We start from the raw sequence: 6,000 nt of genomic DNA on the forward strand, positions 1-6,000 counted from the left end.
TCAACACAGACTGTAAGAAGTCTCTGCAATGACAGCAAAGAGGAGCAGATGCTCAAATGTTTGAGGAGTCAGAACCAGTGACTACAAGGTTCAAACCACCACAATATGCTGGAGGAGTGATGTCTAGGCACTGTAGTCCATACTCTCAGACAGAAATTAAAGAAATATTCTGTGAGGAAGGAGGTGATAAAACAGTTTCTAGATCCTCAAATCTTTCCAGCTGCTTCTTCACTTTTTGCTAGTTTTATTAGGTTACAACTGAGGATCATTTAAGATAAAACATGTATAGGATCCAATATTATTATCGTGGGTGTTACTGCGGGTATTAACACAGTGTAAAGCAGTAGTTCTCAACCACGGGGCCACGTGAGCCCAATGTGACTTTCACTTCCTCCACGGTTATCTCCTCAACTGTAGGAGACGACTGTAGAGTTCTGGTCTTATGGTGCCTTCAAATGGGGTCGTGATTACCGCGTTCACAAGAAGAGTCCATATGAACGCCCCCCTCTTGTGGTATTCACGACCTCGTGAGTGGAAAGTTTCTGAAAGACTTGTGAACAGAAATGGCAGAGGCCATGGAAGTTGATTTTTCGGTGCATAATAAGTGAATATATTGTAATTTTTGTTGTATATTGTTTTTCTTCGTATTTTATAAAAGGTCTGAGGAAAATGTTGATATTTCCAACAGACTCATCTTTTTCCTCTGTCATTATGCCTTTGCCTTTATTGCATTATGTTATGTTAGCTTGCTAAAATGTTAGCCTCTGTGGCTTCTAGACACCGACAGTAACGTTAATATTGCCGTTGCTTAGCAGCGGTGTTCTCACGACTTAACCACTTGAACGCCAAGCATATTGTGTACAAAACTTCCCATGTTATAAACACAAGATCACGAGTTTCATTTGAAGGCACCATTAATCATATCTAACAACCAAACTCTTTTCAGATGGAGCGAAATCTTATCAAATGGGGGTTCTGTGACCTTATGTGCATCAATTTAGGGGTCCTTGACACGAAAAAGGTTGAGAACCACTATAAAGCGTACAATCACATGTCAGATTAGTGTCAACTTTGAGGCCAACGATCATTATGGAAGACACTGGAATGACATAACACGGTGGACTGAACTCCCTCACGTTTTCCAACTTAAAGGAAACCAGCTTTTCAGTTTGAACCGGTTACTGAACATCTATACAGAAGCAGTATTGTACACTGGAGTGGGATATGGTCCAAAGTAATCCAATCCTGGAAGTGAAGAAGATGTGCTCCGTGATGCGACTTCTGGGTGTGTTACAACATGGGAAACCAGAGAGCGGCCATGTTTATGCGCCTGGTCCTTTGAAAGTGTTTAAGTGGGTTAGGTCAAGCCAGTATAAATGAATTAGTAGGCTACTGATTCCCTTTACATGTGTGCACACCCTCCCACTAGCATGGTACATATAAAGCTCGGGCAACTGAACTTCCTTGATGAAAAAGATAGCTACCATAGAGATTTGAAGTGTGTCTGCGCTGCCACACAGTGACTTTATAATGACCTTATCTAAGTTATTACAATGCAATTATTCTAACATTGATAGTTAAAGCAATATATCAGTATTTATTTATAATTTATCTATATAGCAGGGCAGTTAAGCATAACAATTGTGCAACTTGCAAAAAGATAGGCCATAAATGTAGGTTTATATGATATGAAAAGATATAGATATCGGGGCACGACAAATTTGACCCACTGAGGGCCCTGGCAGTCTTTTTTTTAAGCTTGAACACTCCTTGGAAATCATCAAGAGTCATAAAATCAGTTACCTGTAACATTTTGCAATATTTAGCGCCTATTTGGCGGCCATTTTGAAAAACATATAGACCTATATGTGACAAATTTGTTGCTTCTATCGCAAAATGCACTATGTTATTATATAATATTTCAGTTTAGCTGCCACACTATAAACGTTGCAAAATTTTCAGTGCCCACGATATCTATATCTTTTCATAACATATAATCTCTGCCAAATTTCTTGCTTTTATCACAAAATGCACAATTGTTATTGAATATTTCAGCTTAGCTGCACCACTAATAGTGATATAAAGGGATTTTTTTTATCATTCCTGGAGCTGTGTCATTTTGTACTGATTAATCATGCAAATCAATTAGTAAGTCTAATTTCTCTTGACTCTGATATACTTGGGAATGAGCGTAAAATTATTTAAAGGTCCCATATTATAAAAAAGTGAGATTTTCATGTTTTTTTTTATTATAAAGCAGGCTTAAGTCCAATATAAATACTGTGAAAGTATCTAAACGCTCAATCCACAGGGAAATACACACAGCCCGTATTCAGAAACTCTGCATCTGAAACAAGCTGTCAGGATTTCTGTCCATTCGTTGCAGTGTATGTGAATGTAACAGCTAGCTGACAGGAAGTAAACATGGACCCAAAATGTTGCATGGCAACACAATTCTGTTGCAATTTCGTCGCAATTCCGTCGAAATGCACTAAAAACAGAGCGTTTAAGACAGAGGGTAAATACAGGCATATTCAGGCAGACAGTATAAGGAAAACAAAGGTTTTTTTTTAACATTACAGCATGTGAACATGTTCTAGTAGAAACACAAAATACAAGTATGATCCTGAAAATGGGCATGATATGGGACCTTTAAAGAATAATAGTCCTTAAAGGTCCCATATTGTAAAAAGTAAGATTTTCCTGTCTTTTAAATTATAAAGCAGGTTTAAGTGCTTTATAAATACTATGAAAGTATCGAAGCGCTCAATATACAGAGAGATACACACAGCAGCCCGTATTCAGAAATTGTGCGTTTGAAACAAGCCATTAGGATTTCTGTCCATTTGTGATGTCACAAATATACAATATATATAGACCATTTCACAGTTTTAAATGTAAACATACTAAATGTGTCCCAATTAATTTCCTGTTGCAGTGTATGTGAATGAGTGTAAACATGGACCCAAGCTGTTTCCTAGCAACGCAATTCCGTTGCCATTCCTTTGAAATGCACTAAAACGGAGCGTTTCAGACAGAGCGTGAATACAGGTATATTCAGACAGACAGTATGAGAAAAATAATGTGTTTTTTGAACATTAAAGCATGTAAACATGTTCTAGTAGACACCCAAAATACAAGTATGAACCTGAAAATGGGAATGATATGGGACCTTTGAAGAATAATAATGGCTTTAATGTCTTTAGTGCTAACAAGGGGGGTTTCTAGTGATGTTCGCATACTTTAGGCTACTTTCAGCTCCTGTAGTTTGTGTATTAGGCCTTTTGTATTATAGGTATATTGTACTTTTAGTGTAATTTTACATTTCTATTGGAGTTTCGCTGTCGTAGAGTTCACAGAGAAACGTGATAAGTTCCCACTTTACGGTCTCTCTCTCTGAATGAGGATGTCATGGCTACCTAGCAACAAGTTAAAACCCCCAGCGTCAGTTGGCCGTTAAAACAACTCAGACAGATAGAAAGAAAGTAACGGTCAGAGTCTCTTCATAATATCAGTTAATGACAGTTAACGACATAGTAAATGGGTCCTCTTACCTCAAGCAGATTAAGCTAGTGTTTCTGTCTCCCACCGTGTCCACTAACAGGATGACTGAGTGGACTTTTCTAACAGTTGTTAGATAGTGTTTCCCAGGACAACTCAGTGGGAGGACTCTGATCCACGGGCTCGTGTGTTAGTGATGGGAATTTAGGCTCTTTTTAGTGAGCCAGATCATTTGGCTCGGCTCACCAAGAAGAGCCGGCTCTTTCGGCTCCCCAAACGGCTCTTAATTTTACTACTTCTGCCTTTTTATAACTCAGCAAAATTTAGCTTTAGCTGTTTTGACCTATGATTAGAATGTGTGCACATATATCACTTAAATTATTCAATATAATTATACTATTTGGAACAAGATCCCAGAAACCTGCAAGACCGCTCCAACTCTGAGTTCTTTAAAATCAAAGCTTAATACTTTCCTGTTTGCTGCTGCCTTTTATTAAACCAGATAATGATCTTATACTGCACTATAACTTTTACTCTTGTGTGTTATATTCTATTTTAGCTTCTATCCTAGCTTTTATTTTTAGCTTGTTTTTATTTTTTAATCTTTAATGTTTTTATGTTTTTATAACTGTTTTAATTACATCTTAATGTTCTTTTGCACTTTTTCCACAATGTTCTTGAATGTTTATGTAAAGCACTTTGAATTGCCCTGTTGCTGAAATGTGCTTTACAAATAAAGCTGCCTTGCCTTGCCTTGCCTATACTAAACCTTATAATTTCCAGAATATCATAATTTTACATGCTGCTTCGTTTCCGACTGTCACTCATCTTGTCTGATATTCGCGCATCACACTCCTCTCTCTTTTTCTCCTCCTCTCCCTCCTGGTCCACAGGGGTGTTTTTTTATCGCGAGGGGACGCGACGCTTCCCAGCATTGGACGTTTGGTGGGCTGTCCTAGACACAAGGCTGTCCCCACCTGATTGTTCAAGTTCAAGTTTAGTTTATTGATCACATACACATTGAGATGGCAGTGAGATTCTTTGTTCCTTTTTGTTACTCTCTCATCCTTGTATAATAGACAACCGATCGATCTCTCAATCAATTGAATAACAATAATGAATTAAATACAATCATCCTTATAAACATATAAATATAACAGCAACAATAGCAAATTGTTCGATAAATATGAGACAATTATAAAATAAATAACAGAGAATATACACAGAGAATATACTTCAGCCTTCTTAGTTTGTAAAGGCACTGCTGGGATTTCTTCACCAGTGTGTCCACATGCCGAGACCACTTCATGTCCTCCGAGATGTGGACACCAAGAAACCTGAAGCTCCTGACTCACTCCACGGCCGCACCATCGATGGTTATGGGATTGTGTGTGTGCTCAGCCTTCTTCCTGAAGTCCAGGATCAGCTCTTTAGTTTTCTCCACATTAAGCTCCAGGTTATTCCTCTGGCACCATGTGGAGAGCGCCATCACCTCGTCCGTGTAATCCGTGGTGTTGTTGTCGGATATCAGACCAATGACTGTTGTGTCATCGGAGAACTTGATGATGGCATTGGAGCTGTGCCTGGCTGTGCAGTCGCTGGTGTAGATGGAATATAAGAGTGGCCTGAGCACACAACCCTGGGGGGCACCTGTGTTGAGGGTCATGTATGATGAGATGTTGTTGCCCACTTTTACTGCCTGAGGTCTCCCCGTCAGGAAATCCAGGACCCAGCTGCAGAGGGAGATGTTCACACCCTTGGACAAACGCTTTCCCCCCGTGGGCTGCTGCTCCCAGCTTTCAAACCGGAAACAATATGGAGGCTCGTTTGGAAACTTTCTTCTCTTATTTCACGAAAATAGTTCACCGAAACGTTTCTGAAAACATTTTAGGCGAGAAATATGCCACGCAGTTGCTGAATCTGTCTTTATTTTGGATCAACAACGTTTATTTTAAAGGATTCACGGAAGATTCGAGAGGCGGATGAGTCGCGTCGGACGCCTGTGATTTGCATAAAGTAGACTAGCTCTCAACTTTATGCAAATGAGGAGCGGGCGTTGTGACGCTCCGTTTCCCGAATTGCGACGCCACGCTACCAGAATGCATTGCGCGGCTGCTTACATAGACAATGAATGGGGAGCGTGGAAAGCATGGAGCCTGTGGACACGTACCATTAGTGCATGGAAAAAGAAAAAAAAAGAAAAGCGTCTCTCGGACGGGAGCCGGCTCCCATCGTTCACTTAAAAGAGTCGGCTCTTTTAACCGGTTCGTTCCGGACCCACACATCACTACCAGCTAGCCCTGTTAGCATCCAGGAGTTCAGTTTCAGACTACAGGAAGTACTTTAACAGTCGTGAGGTAAGGCCCAAACTGACATAAGTGATTAAAAACAAATGTACAGACAACTTGAGGTGATGTATTATATTAGTGTGACTATTCTAGATATAAGTCTCGTGGTCGCTCCTCTGTAGTTGCAGCATGAAGCTGGCAAACTGTTACA

The 6,000-nt window shown here is 39.8% G+C and overlaps 1 protein-coding gene across 6 annotated transcripts in view; it reads right to left on the minus strand.

Annotated features, from left to right (window-relative positions):
* akap13 (A-kinase anchoring protein 13) overlaps positions 1-3,693 on the minus strand; it is a 129,472-nt gene extending 125,779 nt beyond the window's left edge. For all 6 annotated transcript variants that reach the window (XM_074661433.1, XM_074661422.1, XM_074661415.1 and 3 more), the window contains exon 1: positions 3,555-3,693. The gene's annotated coding sequence lies outside the window, so the exon portion shown is untranslated. The remainder of the gene's footprint in view (positions 1-3,554) is intronic.
* Positions 3,694-6,000: the final 2,307 nt, after the last annotated feature.

Source organism: Sebastes fasciatus, chromosome 2, assembly GCF_043250625.1.
Source record: "Sebastes fasciatus isolate fSebFas1 chromosome 2, fSebFas1.pri, whole genome shotgun sequence".
Classification (NCBI taxonomy): Eukaryota; Metazoa; Chordata; class Actinopteri; order Perciformes; family Sebastidae; genus Sebastes; species Sebastes fasciatus.